General features: G+C 37.2%; 1 protein-coding gene across 4 annotated transcripts in view; it reads right to left on the reverse strand.

The window, feature by feature from the left end:
• The window catches only part of Ppfibp1 (PPFIB scaffold protein 1), a 234,677-nt gene that overhangs the window by 68,891 nt on the left and 148,241 nt on the right, over window positions 1-17,545 (reverse strand). The window contains exon 1 of one of the 4 annotated variants that reach the window (XM_078015002.1): window positions 5,814-5,832. The exons of the other annotated variants lie outside the window; for them this stretch is intronic. The gene's annotated coding sequence lies outside the window, so the exon portion shown is untranslated. Of the gene's footprint in view, window positions 1-5,813; window positions 5,833-17,545 lie in introns of those variants that run through there. 4 annotated transcript variants of the gene reach the window in all.

The following is a 17,545-nucleotide window of genomic DNA, read 5'->3' on the forward strand; positions in this document are numbered from 1 at the left end:
ATGCTGTGGCCAATCATTTACTGTAATGTACCCTTATCAGTTAATAAAATAAGTTTTAGTTCTTGCACTCAAGGTTATTTAAAGTTCAGTAGAGGCTTGCAGGTATAGCTCTCAGGTAGAGCATTTGCCTAGTATGTACAAGCTCCGTTTTCACTTCCCAGCACAGCAATCAATCAATCAATTAATCAATCAATCAAAACCCAACACAATGATTTCCATGTTGTTCTCTTTAGAGCCCCAGGAGTCTGCAAAGGGCATCAGGAAGGTGATAGAAGCCTAATGAGGGCTGCTGATAGATAAGACTTCTTTCTGACTATACCATTTCTACCCAATCTCTGCTCTCTTAATTTTTCAGTATTGGGAATTAAACCCCAGGGGTACTCTACCATTGAACTATATTCCCAGCCCTTGTATTATTTTTTGAGATAGGGTCTTGCTAAGTTGCCTTAGCTTCCCAAGTTGTTGAATCACAAGGGTGTTCTACTGCACTTTGCTTTTAAAATTTTTCTAAATAAAGGTTTATAGTAAGATCTAAGAAAAGGGTTCAACTGTATATACACAGTCATCCCTTGGCATCCCTGGGGGACTGGTTCGAGGACTCCTAATTGGATACAAAAGTCCATGGATCCTAAATGCCTTTATATAAAATGACATGGTATCTGCATAGAGTACTTATAATACTTAATACAATATAAATGGTATATAAATAGTTGTAAAATTGCATTGTTTAGGGACTAAAAACAAAAACAGTATGTACATGTTCATCAGAGATGCAATTTGTAAATAGAGAAAAGAATGCCCTTCATATAACCAAGGTCTCTATGACTTCCATTATAATGGTGAATTTTTATTTGATTCTATCTCAGGAGTAGATTTATTCTGAAATTGTGTCACAATTTTTAACTGTTAAAATATATTAAAATTATACTTCTAAAAAATTGGCCACTGATAGGAAAAAGTCCAGATTATGTGATTTTCAACATTAATTAATTAATGCTTTTTTAGGTACCAGTGTAAGCAGCCATGTAGATTCTCCCAAAAGGCCCGAATAAGGCTCTTGCTGTTTTGTAGATATTGTGGTGTACTAAATATCTGGGAAATAAAGAACACACTGTTTAACAGAAACCTTTGCCCTCTGTTGCCAAGCAGCCACATAGTACTTACCACTTTATCTTCATAAATATATTTATAGCTCTGTTATCAGCTTCTTGGATCAGTTCTCTCCTATTTTTTCTAATAAAATGCCACATAATTCTTCTGAAATATTACTTTGATCTTTTTAAAATGTTAGCTTATAGTAAGATCAAGTAGGTGTCTGACAGGCAAATGCTTTAAAATACTTGCTGTCCATATCTTGTGGGGTTTTTTTTGTTTGTTTGTTTGTTTTGGTTGTGTTTAATCAGAAACCAAGAGGTCAACAAGCTAGGTTATAAACCTGGAGAATTTTTAAATTTTTACTCAAATACTCAGCTGTCACAGACCAAAGAGATGGGACACAAATTTAATAGCCACAATTCAGGCTGGATATTTGAAATATGAAAACTGAGAGTATAACAGATTAAGTAGAAGAGTGTGACAATCCCTGAATTTCACATAATTAAGTGGCTCCCATTCCCTTTCATTTTAAAAGTAGCAATATATACACACATATGTACATACATAAACGTGTACATATGTGTACATATCAGACTCAGGTATAGACACAGGAATACCAATAAAAGTAATGCCCACATTAGAAAAACATTTACCACTTCACTAAATTACAAAATCCAATATTTGTCTTTTTTATATTTTTTGTGTAGAACAGAATCACTTTCTCAAGTGTGACATGTAGTTCTCTATTTCATCTGTGTTTCAGTGAGCCTTTTAAATGCTATGACAAGGAGGGGTGAGACAGCCTCAACTATGTTTGTCAAGTGGGTGAGGAGTCAATTTTAAAAAATACTCCAAGCTGGGCATGACTACCCACTCCTATAATCCTAGTAGTGCAGGAGGCTGAAGCAGGAGGATCGAGAGTTCAAAGCCAGCCTCAGCAACAGCAAGGCACTAAAAAAACTCAGTAAGACCCTGTCTTGAAATTAAAAATTTAAAAAAAAAAAAACCACTGCAGCTCATTAGAGACCCAATCCTTTGTTTAAAATAATGACAATATCGAATTGCTAAAAGAGCTTATAAACGCTTACTTTCAATCTCTACATTTATCATACAGCAGCCTACAAGTAACAGTAAGGGAACAATAGTAAGACATGTAATAAAGCATATATAATTTGGCAAAGGTGGTAGGTGCTAAGGAGGAAAAGATGGAGTGGGATAAAAGGGTCCCGGGTTTGGAGGGGCTTGCAATTACATAGGTGGTCAGGGAGCAATGACAGATTCAAAGGCCACATAGCTCTCTAATAAATTGAGAGTAGTTGGATATAGGTGATCTACAGATCAGTATTATACAAGTATAGAATTCCTAAAGATAATTAAAAAAATGGAAGGGGTGAGCACACAGACATGTAAAAGAAAAGGAAATACTTTCAATTAATAAAAACGTAAGGAGATTCTTCATATCTTTAATAATCAAAGAACTTAAAGCATGTCACATCATTTGCTACCTGATTAGCAAAATAAATGGCCACTGCCAAGTGTTACAGAGGATGTAAAGTCACAAAATTTCCTATAGAGCAGTGGTGGGATTGTACAATGGTTCCACTACTTTGAATAATGATGTGGCATTATCATCTAAAATTAAACATTCACATTCATTGCCAGTGCAATACTATTTCCTCCAAAGTATATAACCAAGAACAATACATAATATTTTTTCCTTCATATTTTATTGGTTCATATTAATTATATATAACAAACTCATTGTGACAAAATTATAAAAGTGTGTAATATAATTTGCTTTTATTTGGTCCCCAGTACTTCCATTTGCCTTCCTTTTCCTGTTCCTTTTCCTCTACTCTGCTGATCTTTCTGCTAGTTTTTTTTTTTTTCCTTTTAGTGTCTTCTGGCTATACATAATAGTGAGATTCACTATGGTATATCCACAAACCATATACCTAAATCAAAAGTTAGGTCAGATTCATTCCACTGTTTTTGCCTTATCCTGTCCTTCCTCCCTGCCCCCAGCTCAATCCCCTTCCTCTACTCCACTGATCTTCTATTTTGATAGAAATCCCCCATCCTGCCTCTACCCCTCTTTATTTTGGACTAACTTCCACATATCAAATAAAACATTCAACTTTGGACTTTCTGGGTCCAACTTTCACTTAGCACAATAGTCTCCAGTTCCATTAATTTACTAGCAAATCCCATAATTTCACTCTTATTTATGGCTGAGTAATACTCCCTTGTGTTTATATACAACATTTTTTAAAATCTAATGATGTGGCTGCATTCCTATAATATGTAGATTTTAGATTTTTTAGAAATATGCTAAGGAGTGGGATAGCTGGGCCATATGGTAGGTTCAATTCTAGTTTTGGGGGTTTTTTTTGAGAAATTTCCACAGTGCTTTTCAAAGTGGTTGCACTAATTTGCAGTCTCACCAGCAATATACTTTTTCTCCATACTGTCACCATCAATTCTTATTATCTGTATTCTTAATAACTGCCATTCTGAGATTAAATCACAATGTGTTTTTTTTTTAATTTGCATTTACCTAACTGCTAGAAATGTTGAACTTTAAAAAAAAATGTTTGGGGCTATTTGTATTTCTTCTTTTGAAAAATTTCTGTTTAGGTGGGAATGGCAGTGCACACCTACAATTCTATCATTTTAGGAGGATGAGACAGGAGAAACACAGTTTAAAGCCAGCCTCAGCAACTTAGGGAGGCCCTAAAGCAACTCAGCAAGAGCCTGTCTCTAAATAAAATGTAAAAAAGGGGTGGGTTTGTGACTCAGTGGTAGAGCACTTGCCTAATATGTGAGGCACTGGGTTCGATTCTCAGCACCATATATACATAAATAAAATAAAGGTCCATCAACAACTAGGTGTGTGTGTGTGTGTGTACGTGTGTGTGTGTGTACATGTGTGTGTGTGTGTGTGTGTGAGAGAGAGAGAGAGAGAGACACACACAGAGAGACAGAGAGAGACAGAGAGACAGAGGGAGAGAGGGACAGAGAGGGGGGGAGGGCGAGGGGGGGGAGAGAGAGAGAGAGAGAGAGAGAGAGAGAGAGAGAGGGAGGGAGGGAGGGAGGGAGATTTCTGTTTAGTTTTTTTGCCCATCTATTAACTGGGTTATTTACTTCCTTTGTGTGTTAAGTTTTTTTGAGCTTTTCATAAATATTCTGTCCTATCTGAGGAGCAGGTGGCAAAGATCTTACAGTCTGTGGGATTCTCTTCATGCTCTTTTTTTCTTTGCTGTGAGAAGTTTTATAATTTAATACCATTCCACTTACTGACTTTTGTTTTTATTTCTTGTGCTTTAGGGATCTTGTTAAGGAAGTCAGTTCCTGTGATAACCTGTTGAAGTGTTGGGCCTACAGTTTCTTCTAGCTGTTGCAGTTTGGGATCTAATTCCTAGGTCTTTGACCCACTTTGCGTTGATTTTAATACACAAATCTTCACAAGAAGGAATCTTTACAAGAACAAAAACAACAAAAAAAAACACTCAAATATCCATCTACAGGAGAGAAGATAAACAAACTGTGGTGTCAGGGCTGCCCTGTTTAGGAGCTATGAACACACCTTTAAGTCCTGAGTAAAGAGGTACTGGACTGGTATTGCACCCTGCAATGCAACTGGACATTACCTCTGCTTGGATAAGAAAGGTGTAGCTCTGGGAGTGGGTGTCACCTGATGGGGTTGAATCACACCCACATGTTTGTGGTAATCCTACCCTTCTGCCCTTTTTTGGATAGAATGTTCCATGGGATTAGTTTCCTCCATTAATAAAACCCGGGTTCGAGGTGTGCTCCCTCCTTTTCTTGCCTGCCTTGCCTACTTGGTGGGAGCTGGGTCAGAGGGGCCATCACAGAACTCAAAGAAAAAGACATTTCTCTGTCTATGTGTCATTATTTCATGACAGCCCACTTCTCCTGGAGTGACCCTGACCAGTTTAGTCATGTGCCATAGCACAACAGCACGATACACACACAGTTGTCAAAACAAACTAAAACCAACGTATGTGCAGTATGGACAAATTTATGCAATACAATAGTAAATTTAAGAGTTTCCAGTAACAAGATTTTTTTATAAAGTTAAAGCAATGACATATATGTATTTAATTATTTTACTGGTAATTCATTTTAATTATAATTAAAAGGATGAGGGCTATGCATAATTTTTTTATTCATTGGTTCTTTAGTTATAAATAAGAGTAGAATCTATTTTGACATAAATATACAAACATGGAATATATCTTGTTCTAATTCAGATCCCAGTACTCTCTAACTCCTTTCTTCTCACAAATATGTATTTAATTGGTTTTCTATATGCACATGCACACACATACACACATACATATTAGTTAATAAATATTCATTATATTGTAAGTAAATATTGATTATACATTTTAGAAATACAAATTCAATGTAACTATACAAAAAGATTAAAAGGGAATGATAACAAGGTTACTCACAAATTTTTGAGTGATGAATTCAAAAGTGTTTATTACAATACTGAAAATAACCAAAGGTAATTCTAGTTTTGATCATGGTGGGATAGATTTTATTAAATGAACTATTTCACAAATAGCAAAACAAAGTGGTAAATAAAACACAAAAACATGTTTTGAAGAAGTTGGAGAGGTGACTAGAAGCAGACAGACAGTGGGGGGAATTCAGCTCTTAAGAAAAAGAGAACCAGGAATAAGATTTACCTTTATACAGCTCTCCCCTAGGGCGTCACCAGACCCTGTGATACAGAGTGCCTGCTGGGAATCAGGAGAGAACAACTGCTAGCTTATTGGCTCAAAGAACAGGATGGGGTAAAATCCTTACATTATACAAAGATATCTAATCTCTAACACATGGCAGACTATGACAAGAAGATAAAACATAATCCACCCAAACAATAAAAAGATATAAGTAAAAAACCAATGAGGATGATGAAAAGGAATACTAATAAAATCTTCAATTTCATTAAACCCAGAAGGCAATGGAGGAACAATGGATAAAAAGGAGAAAGAAAAATATCAAAATGCCAAGCTGGTAGACTTAAGTTGAACCATATAAATTATTATGTTAGATATAAATGAAATAAATGTTAATAAACGTTGGGAGTTTCCCTAAGAACTCCCCAGGCCTTTCAGACATGGCGGTGGGCAAATTGCCAGTGGGCGGCTAAGAACTCTCCGGGCCTTTCAGATAAGGAGCCCCTAATGTAACATGGCAGCAGGCAAATTGCCAGTGGGCAGATAACAGGTTGTTTTGAAAATTTTCTAAATGGTCTCCCCCACCCGTCTTCCATGCTCCTGGAGAGTTCGTGCCCCCCATGAATCTTATGCAGGGTGGACGTGTGTGCACTGTAGGTGATGACCTGACCTTTACTATGATTGGCTCTGGGAACTTCTGGTTTAAGATAACTGACTTTCACTTTCTATATAAGCTAGCACCAGCTTGCAATAAAGTGCTTCATCTTTGTCACTGCTATCTGTGTGTGTGCATTTTAATCTCCGACACGAATCTTGGCTTTTCATTGGTGCCGAAACCTGGGAGGAGAGATTCCTCATTCTGAGGACCCCCTCTCTCAAGGTTCCCCTTTTTGAGCGCTGCTACATTCCACCCAACATTGGCTCTCCAATAGGTGATTCCTTCTGATAGACAATCAATGAGTCCCCTCCCCCTCTTTGGGAATCCATCTCCAAACGGCTATATGCAAAGGCCTTGACTGAACGTCCAGCAAGGCTCTTGACGCCTAGTTTGGAGGAGAGAATGCACCCCACCACGACTTTCACAGTAACGGTGGACTGTCTGGATGCCCATTTCATGGTTGATGAGCTATAAGGGACAGAAGAATAGGTACTCTCTGACCCTCTTTATCTAAATTTTCCTTCTCCTCTCCTGGGAAAAGCCCTGACTTCAGGCGGCCTATGACTCCGGGCCTTCCAAAGTCTCGCTGGTTGGGCTCTTTGGTGATGACTCATTTGCCCTCCCGGCCCAAGTCTCTTTGGTTGACATCTCTTTTCGGGGACGCCTATAGGAAACTCAACCAAAATCTGTTCCAGTCCAGGCCATTCACCTCTTTTCTTCCTGTCAAGAGGCATTATGGGAGCCTCTTCTTCCCTCCCAGCTGATTCCCCTCTCAAATGCCTCCTGGCTAATCTTAACTGGTTGTCCCTCACTCCTGACATCAAACCCAAACTCCTCAACAAATTCAGTACACAGAATTGGCCATATTACCAATTAGACAATCAAAACCAATGGCCCCCAGAGGGGTCTCTAGATCCTCAAATTCTTTGTGACCTTTTTAACTTCTGCAAGCACTCAAAAAAGTGGAAGGACATTCCCCTATGTAGATAAACTTCCTCTTTTCATATTACCCTGTTCTACTTGACCACTGGCTGGAAGAATCAGCACTCCAAAAGCTCGACACCCCTTTACTAGTTTTTCACAAAATATGTAAATAAGGCCTCTGGCCTTGAGCTGGGGCTTCACAGAGATGGCTACATTTCTAAGATAAGGAAGTTACCAACTGGGCTCCATGGTAACAGCTGGCAGGGGGAGGAAAGAAAAAGAAAAAAAAAAAAAAGCTCTCCCCTTCCCAAACAAACAACAACACCACCAAAAAACTGCTTTTTGTGAACTTCTGCAGACTGTGAACTTCTGAGCCCCTTCCCTTACATGTTGTGTACAAAATTCTGAAACTACCTGAACTTGGGGTTCAGGGGATTAATTGATTATAGTAGAAGATGTTCCCTCTGAATCTGGTTACAACCAAATAAGACTGTTTCCCTATCTTCATTGCTATCTTAGGTGCCTTGCCTTGTCTGTCCCTACAACAGTATAATTTTATATACTTAAACATTGTTTATGTTTTCATGAAATGGTAAACAGATGTGATTAATTGTGTGCTGCAAATAACAAAATATCTCTTATTAAAATGGAATAATTTGCCTAAATTCAGAAATTTACAAGGATTATTTCAAAATGTGAATAAAGAAGGAGTTAACAGATGGGAAAGAGAAATTAGAAAATTCTAAATATGGATTTAATAGAAGGAAAATGTGTTCCTGGATAAGAGAATCTACACAATTAAGTAAATAAGAAGATTTAAGTAAATGATAAAGAAGGTCTGTGTAAGTGGGTTAAATATGTAAGTTTTTTGAGCAAGTAATCTTGAAGGAATTAAACATTATACAACTATGGTTAAACAACAGTTGTTACATTGATTCGGTCTACCTCTCCATCTCCTGGTTTGCTTGGGCAAACAGACTGGTTAACTAGGTCTAGAGAGGGGCCTAGAGATTTGCATTTCTAACTGGCTTCTAGGTGATCCTCTGTGGGTGCTGATATAGTAATCCACTGATGTAGTTCCACTAATGTAGTAATCCCTCCTGTTCCGCTTTGGCTCTACACTTTTTGTTTTGCTGCATTGGGGCCCCTTGCATATCAGGCAAGTACTTTACCACTGAGCTATATCCCCTGCCCTGGTCCTTTTGTCTTTAAGACAGTTTATCTTTATACTGTTGCACAACTTTGGAGCTCAGTGTGTAATGGATTACCCTCCCTGAGTAGCTTGTTGGTGGGGAAAACCTGTAAGAAGTATGTGGATAACTTATATGAAAATATATTCTGTTTCATGGCGACCACATCATAATGTGGCATTCCACCATCCTTTTCAAATATATGTCAGCACTCATTCTTTCTCAGAAGGGATTTCTTCTTTCCAGTGTTTAAATCTGTAATATTTTAGGGATTCTTATACACAGCTCCCTTTCTTTTCTAGTTCTCTATGATATATCTATTATCACAGATTTTCTACTCCCCACTTCCATCAGCTCAAATGTTTTTAACCCCAATATGCTCTAAAACCTGAGAAAAATAATTTGGAATCACCTGAAAAGGGAAACAGGGTAATAAGTGAAAATAGAAAAGGCTGGGGTGGGATGTTGGTGGCAGGGCTGGTGTCTAATGTTATCACACACAGGTGTGAAATTGGTCAAACTATAAAATTAGTATACTACTGATATTAGAAAATTGAAGACTATGCAGTTGAATTAAGAATTTTTAAATTTAAAGTTGTTTATAATGCTACTATAGTAATCTTTTTTAAAGTTGTCAGTTTCTAGAAATGAGTGACAAAATATTCAGGGATGAAATGATATTGACATCTAGAATTTGCTTTAAAATATAGAAGGAAATAAGAGTAAAGATATAGATGAAACAAGATTAGGTATGGCTTGATAATGGTTGAAGATGGATAATAAGTACATGAAACTACATTATACTATTATGTATTTAAAGATTTCTATAATAAAATGCTGGATTTTTCCTATAGATTTTTTCATCTATACCTTTAAACCACAGAACAATCAAGCATCTTTGACCATGAGACACTGTCTTAAGTAGTTCATTTTTCTATCATACTAAGGAACTCCCCAAGTATTTACAAACCAAATAGTAAAGTACTTTTTATTTTAGCTATCTACATGTGTGCGTGCACTCTCTCTCTCTCAAAATGGAATAGGCTCTTACAGTTAAGAGGATTCAAAGGAAGCTAGAACATAGAAGGAGTATTAATGATGGTGCATTAATTTAATAATAGTTACTTCTTTTGTTCACTAAAATACAGTTACAAAAGGTGCTGTGGCAAAGTTGGTATGTATTGAAACAAATGAAGCAGCAAGGGAAAATAAGATGAGGAAAAAGGAAATGAGCCTTCCAATTCTCTGCTGTTAATCTTAGGAATGGTAACCAGAATGGAGTTGATGAAAAGGTCCACACGATAAGTTAAGATCTTCTGCTTCTTTGATAAAAGGATTTGCTTAAACTGATGTGTATTAAATGTCAATAAATTACAATCTTATGACAAGATGAAAGAATGCTGCCCTTCTACCTAATCTAAGCTATTGGTATACCACATGGAAGTTAGAAATTTGTCCAAGGTCACTCAAGAAGTGATAACTAAGTGTAAGATTCATGCTGTTCCCAACTATGCCTCTCGCTGACTCAGTATGTATTTTTCAAATGGCTATTATGCCTTGACTAGCAATACCTGATTTCTCTCATAAGCTTCCAACCCAAACTTCAAACTACCCAGAGAATACCATCCCTGCTGGTCTTGCACCGTACTCTATGATATGCTCCTCTCTGAACACATCCTGACTCTCTTACTTTTGAGACAAACATCACATGTGCTGTTCCTTCCCTGCCTGGACCACCCCCTATGTCCTGGGACACATACAGTTGTGCCTCGGTATCCACAGCTGTTCAAGTACCTTATATAAAATGGTATCATATTTGCATATCACCTACACACAACTTTCCCATATACTTTAGGTCATCTCTAGATTATTTATAATACTTAATACAATGTAAATGCTATGCAAATACCTATTCTACTGTATAGTTGAGAGAATAACTATGAGGAAAAAGTCTATGCATATTCAGTACAAATATAATTTTTTTTCCTGAATATTTTCAGTCTGCAGTTGATTGAATCCATAGATGAGGGCCAACTGTACTTTTAAGATTCAGCTCAGCATGGGAGGAACAGATAAATTCTAGATAGGGAAGAGGGGTGGGAAAGAAAGCAAGGGGGCAGGGGATTAGCAAGGATGGTAGAATGTGATGGATATCATTATCCAAAGTACATGTATGAAGACACAAATTGGGTGTCAACATACTTTATATACAAACAGAGATATGAAAAATTGTAGTATATATATATATATATGTGTGTGTGTGTGTGTGTGTGTAATAAGAATTGTAATGCAAAAAAACAAAGTATACCTATAAAGACATGAATTAGCATGAACATACTTTATATACAAAGATATGAAAAACTGTGCTCTATATGTGTAATAAGAATTGTAATGCATCCCTCTGTCATGTATTTAAAAAAATAAAATCAATTAAATTTAAAAAAAAAAAAAGATTCAGCTCAGGCATTCTGTCCTTCAAAGTTTTATTGATCCTACTTCTCATCACATCCCAGACATGCCTGTATGAGAGCCCTGATTTTAAAGTGTCTGTCTTCTTGCCTAAGCTGTAAGATGCTTGAAAACAGAGACCATGTTTCTAATATCTGATCCCACTGTCTCACGTGGTACACACCAAATATAGGGGCTCCTCAAACACACACTAATGTCCTGATAATTCCAGTTTTCATACTGGGGATTGAACTCAGGAGCACTCAACCACTGAGCCACATCCCCAACCCTTTTTTGTATTTTATTTAGAGACAGGGTCTCACTGAGTTTTTTTAGCACCTTGCTGTTGCTGAGGCTGGCTTTGAACTCAAATCCTCCTGCCTCAGCCTCCTGAGCTGCTAGGATTATAGGTGTGCACCACCCGGCCCAGGCAACAGTGCCTTTGAAGATAAATTGGGGTAGATGTGATAATTGTTATCAGCCTTGCTGCCCACAACGTTACAAAGTGAAATGTCATGCTCCTCAAGATGTAGATGAATCAAATTTATGATGCTGCTTTAGAATGTCATTATTCCGAAGTTTGAAAATTTGATTCCCAGTAGGATGGAGGAGTACCTGGGGGCCTGTTTCAACTTGTAACTGTTCTATCTACCATAACCCTAACTCCATTTGTCTCTTCCTTTTAGCTCTTAAAAACTTAGAGACTCGTCTGTTTCCTATGTCCCTACACAGATGTACCAACTCAGCCTATCCTGGCTACTTGGATTGCTGCCCAGTGCGGAATATCTGAGAGTCTTGTACCCTAAGGAAGGCAGGAGTGGGTTAAGAGCTACGAAAACTCAGGAGGGAGGAAAAGTGAAACAAGTTGCTAAGTACAAGTACCTGCTAAAGGAATATTTTATAAACCATGGGTCAAGATTCCTAAGATTAGAAGATTATGAAATATTTAATAGCATGGAATCAACATTCATTTAAATAAATTATAAAACAAAAAGGATTGTTTCACATGGAATCAAGTTTAAGTCTTATTTTGTGAAATTTTGATTTGGCCACATAACACACACACATACATGCCTGCAACAACTATTGACTGAGGACCTACCATGTACTAGAGATAGAACACTGCAAAAGACAAGCCAAGAAAAGAAAAGCTCTTTGTCTTTTGGTAGTAGCTGCCATTTCAGTAATGAGAGAGTCTACATGTGCAAACATAAACATGTTTTGCATACTAATATAAGAAAGTCTACTTTACACTGGGTCAAAAACATTGCCTAGGATATTGCTATTTAGGATGTGGTCTATGGACTGGTATTAGTCCACAAACTTACTGGTCTTTTAAAAGATAAGTACAGAAACTGGGAATAAGCATTTTTTTTAACTTCACTGTGATGCCCAGCTCCTTTCTCTTAAATCCTATATCAATTTTTGTTAGCTTTTCCAGCAAAGTATACAGCATGTGAGAAATGTTGATACCTTGTCAGGTGATGTATTACATAGTTGAATACATTTGTCAGAATTCATTGACTACTACAGTTAAGATCTGTGCATTTCTTTGTAAATTATTAATATATATTATGTATAAATCACATATATTTCTATGTGTAGGAAAATGCATTTTATATTCAGTTCATATATACTTATCTCCCCCCTAGTATATTCACACATATACACAGGCAGGATCTAATCATTTATCATCTGTGCTATCACCATCCTGATCTGAGACACCTCTCATTTCAATTATTGCAATAGTTTGATAATTGTTCTCCATGCTTCTATCTTTACTGCCCTCACAGTGTGTTCTTAGGAGTGATACTCTATTTAAAACAGAATTTGTGTCATGGCATTCCTCAGCTTAATACCCTCCCATGGCTTTTATCTGTGTGACTAAATTAAATCATTGCCATGGCTGTGAGTTCCTAACATCCTACAACCTTACCACTTCCCCTGCTTCCCGCTCTGTGTCCTCTGTGCCTGTGGGTCTGCATTCTCTGCAAATCCTTGGACTATTGACCTTCCAGTCTGCTGACCTCAGATATCAAATACATCAAGCTTTTCCTGCTCAGGGTCTTTTCAATTACTGCTATTTTTACCTAGAAGCTTTTCACAGATAGGAGGCTTTCTCCCTCTTCCTTTAGGACTTTCATCAGTGTCAATTGATCATTGGGCCTTCCCTGATTTTTGTATTAAAAGTTTTAACTCAGCCAATCTTTTTCTTTACAGAGAGCCAGCACAATGTATATAGTTAGCCAAAATGAGGCTTCAGAAATTACAAAAGTACTCTGCATGTGTGGTTGTTTTTTATACCTTCTTATGCACCTTCTGCAACTAAAATTTAGGCACATCCATAAATCTGAAAAATAGAGGAAAATAAACTAATACAAAACATTGAATTTGAAAATAAGAATCAAAGCTGTCCCCAAATCAAAGACAAAATTAAAATAAGCAAAGTCATAGCAATATTTAATTCAGTTTTTTTGTAGAGAGAGGCTTATGCTAGGATCCCAGCAGAGGACACATAGAAACATATCACATATGTGTCAAAGCAATCTCATGATTGACAACCGATTTTATATCAACAGTGAAATTGCTTAATACATTCAATTCAAATTTTTATAGATGATTATGCCTAGCAAGAACTAGTTCTGCTCCTATTTATTCTGCTATCAGGTCTTAAATATTTCAAGTCATTTCCACAAGAGCAAACATGTCCAATGAAAGAATGCTGGGCCCCTCAGGCAAGGCAGAGGCCCTCCACATAGAAAAACCACAGCAGTCAAGGCTTTAGGTGATCATTTAAGTTAAATGGAAACACTGTTTCAAACTTAGATGCTAGCAGCTGGAGAGGTTCTAGATTGTAACTCTCAACTGGTATTCAACTATGAAGGACAGCCACTGCACTATGCTGGCTTGAAAGAGGCTCATGTGCGTGTGATCTGATCCTTTTCACACAAAAAACAATTTCTACAGCTTCATGATGAAAGCCTTTTATATTTATTATCATTACAAAATGACTAGGTTACCCGGGATTTCCTAAATTACCTATTATTCTTCCACTGCTAAATAGGAAGAAAAGACCTACTTAAATTTGGAGGCAAATCAATTAACACGCCCAGTGAAGGTAACCATCGAGGCGGTGCACATTATGTCCTGCACAAGGTACCTCACCCTGGGTAAGTGGATGCTGAAACCCAGTCCAGTCCAGCACAGGGGCTGCATTTGCCTGGAAAGGGGTACCTTTTCTAATTTACTAAGCTCCCTATGGACGAGCAGTGGCATGTTCTCAATACCTATTTTTGTTGTTGTTGTTGTTTAAAATTTCATCTCCTATATACATTGTTAATTGGGAAAAGGGTAAAATCAATATTATATGACATGTAATATTGGCTTAGCTATCCATAAACTTCTGCAGAGATACATAAGAAATTATATTAGTTGATAAGAGGAAGTCTTTTCACTGTTAACCCATTTGGGACATTTTAATTTTCTTTTAATTTGTTCTAATTAGTTAAACATGACAATGCATTTTGACACATCATACATATATAACTTCTCATTCTTCTGGTTGTATATTATGTAGAATCACACCAGTCATGTGGTCATATATGCACAAAGGGTAACAATGTCTGATTCATTCTACTGTCCTTCCTACCCCTATAACCCCTCCCCTCCCTTCATTCCCCTCTGCCTAGTCTAAAGTACTTCTATATCCTTCCTTAATCCCCTCCCCTTGTTGTGAGTTATCATCTGCATATCAGAGAAAACATTCAGCCATTTGTTTTTTGTTTAGCATGGTATTCTCTAGCTCCACCCATTTATCAGCAAATGCCATAATTTCATTCTTAAGGCTGAGTAATACTCCACTGTTTATATATACCACATTTTCTTTACCCATTCATCTGTTGAAGGGCATCTAGTTGGTTCCATAGTTTCACTATTATGAGTGAGTTGCTATAAACATTGATGTGGATGTGTCACTGTAGTATGCTGATGTTAAGTCCTTTGGGTATAAACTAAGGAGTGGGATAGCTGGGTCAGTGGTTCCATTCCAAGTTCTCTGAGGAAGCTTCATAATACTTTCCATAATGGTTGCACCAATTTGCAGTTCCACTGGCAATGTATGAGTGTACCTTTACCCTCACATCCTTGCCAACATTTACTGTTGCTTATACTTTTGATAACTGACATTGTAACTGAAGTGAGAGAAAATTTTTAGAATAGTTTTGATTTGCACTTTTCTAATTGCTAAAGATGTTGAACATTCTTTCATATATTTGTTGATCAACTGTAGTTCTTCTGGGAAGTGTCTGTTCAGTTCCTTAGTCCATTTATTGATTGGATTATTTGTTTGGTGTGTGTGTGTGTGTGTGTGTGTGTGTGTGTGTGTGTGTGTGTGTGTATGCTAAGTTTTTTGAATTCTTTATATCCTGGAGATTAATGCTTTATCTGAGGTGTGTGTGGTAAAGATTTTCTCCCATTCTGGAGGCTCCATCTTCATGTTATTGATTGTTTCCTTTGTTCAAAAGAAACTTTTTAATTTGAATCCATCCCATTTATTGATTCTTGATTTTACTTCTTGTGCTTTAGGAGTCTTGTTAAGGAAGTCAGATCCTAAGCCAACATGGTGAAGATTTGGGTCTACTTTTTCTTCTATTAGGCACAGGGTCTCTATTCTACTGCCTAAGTCTTTGATCCACTTTGAGTTGAGTTTCATGCAGGGTGAGAGACAGAGGTTTAACTTCACTTTGTTACATATGGATTTCCAGTTTTCCCAGTACCATTTGTTGAAGAGCCTATCTTTTTTCCAGTGAATGTTTTTAACGCCTTTGTCTAGTATGAGATAAGTGGATTTAAGTGGGTTTGTCTCTGTGTCTTCTATTCTGTACCATTGGTCTAAGTGTCTGTTTTGGTGCCAATAACATGCCATTTTTTACTACTATGGCTCTGTAGTATATTTAAGTTCTGGTACTGGGATGCTTCTTGCTTCACTCTTCTTGGTGAGGATTGCTTTGGCTATTCTGGATCTCTTATTTTTCCAAGTGAATTGTATGACTGCTCTTTCTAGTTCTATGAAGAATATCATTAGGATTTTAATAGGCAGTGCATTAAAACTGTTATAATGCTTTTGGTATTATGGCCATTTTCACAATATTAATTCTGCCTATCCAGGAGCATGCGAGATTTTTCCATCTTCTAAAGTCTTCTTTAGGGGCTGGGGATGTGGCTCAAGCGGTAGCGCGCTCGCGCGCTCGCCTGGCATGCGTGTGGCCCGGGTTCGATCCTCCAGCACCACATACAAACAAAGATGTTGTGTCCGCCAATAACTAATAAATAAATAAATATTAAAAATAAATAAATAAAGTCTTCTTTAATTTCTTTCTTTAGTGTTCTGTAGTTTTTATTGTAGAGATCTTTCACCTCTTTTATTAGATTGATTCCCAACTATTTTATTTTTATTGAGGCTATTATGAATGGGGTAGTTTTTCCTAATTTCTCTTTCAGTAGACTCATCACTGAAGTTCAATACCTATTTTTCAGCTTTAACCTTGATAGACATGCCATCTTAGAGTATCACATGCATTGTCTTCTCCAAGGCTACCTTTGGGGAAAATGCCCTTGGGATATAGACCTAGAGCTACCTCCCTGGTCATTTTAAACACCTTTAATTCAGGAAGTGAAGTATTCAGTTGGACTGAAATAAAAGGAACAAAGTTGGGGCCCTTAATCCAACATCTACTCCTGCTGGATTATGGCCCACCCCAGTGATTTAACTTAACCTAAATTATCTTTCTGAAGACAGTTCAAAAAAGTCATACTGTAACACCCAGCAGCTCAGGAGGCTGAGGCATGAGAATTCCAAGTTCAAGGAAGCCTCAACAATTTAGGGAGACCCTGTCTCAAAACAAAACATTAATAAAGAGCTGAGGATGTGGCTCAGTGGTTAAGCACCCCTGGGTTCAATCCCTGGTACCAAAAAAAGAAAAAAAAATCACTCTGGGATATTTTAACATACAAATTTTGGAGGGACACAGTTGAAACCATCCCTCCACCTATAGACAAGCCTCAAAACAGACTAGTCTCAGAAATCTAGCTGTAATTATTTTGGAATATAAATAACAAAAGCTCTAACTGTGGCGGACAATATTGGCAGGACCATTTTGTGAATTGTGAATTTGGAAAGGACAGAGGGATTCAGGAAGGGAAAAGAGAGGTAGTAGGGACTGAAATTGACCAAATTATGATACATGCAGGTATGAATATGTCACAATGTATCATACTATTTTGTATAATTATAATGTGCCACTTTTTTAAGAAGATTATTCCATAAAGGGTATAACTCAAGGATCTTAAGAACAGGGGTGACCTGGTACAGTTTATGTTTCTCAAAAAAAAAAAAAAAATCTCTATGGCTCCATTGTAGGTGATGTATCAGAGGGAGCCAAAGAAGATGTGGGAAGATCTGCGAGTTGGTGGGTAGACTAAGTGGGGGCAGGAAGTGGGAGAAGTAGATATTCAAGATA

The sequence above is a fragment of the Ictidomys tridecemlineatus genome, chromosome 6 (genome assembly GCF_052094955.1).
Source record: "Ictidomys tridecemlineatus isolate mIctTri1 chromosome 6, mIctTri1.hap1, whole genome shotgun sequence".
In the NCBI taxonomy this organism is placed as follows: domain Eukaryota; kingdom Metazoa; phylum Chordata; class Mammalia; order Rodentia; family Sciuridae; genus Ictidomys; species Ictidomys tridecemlineatus.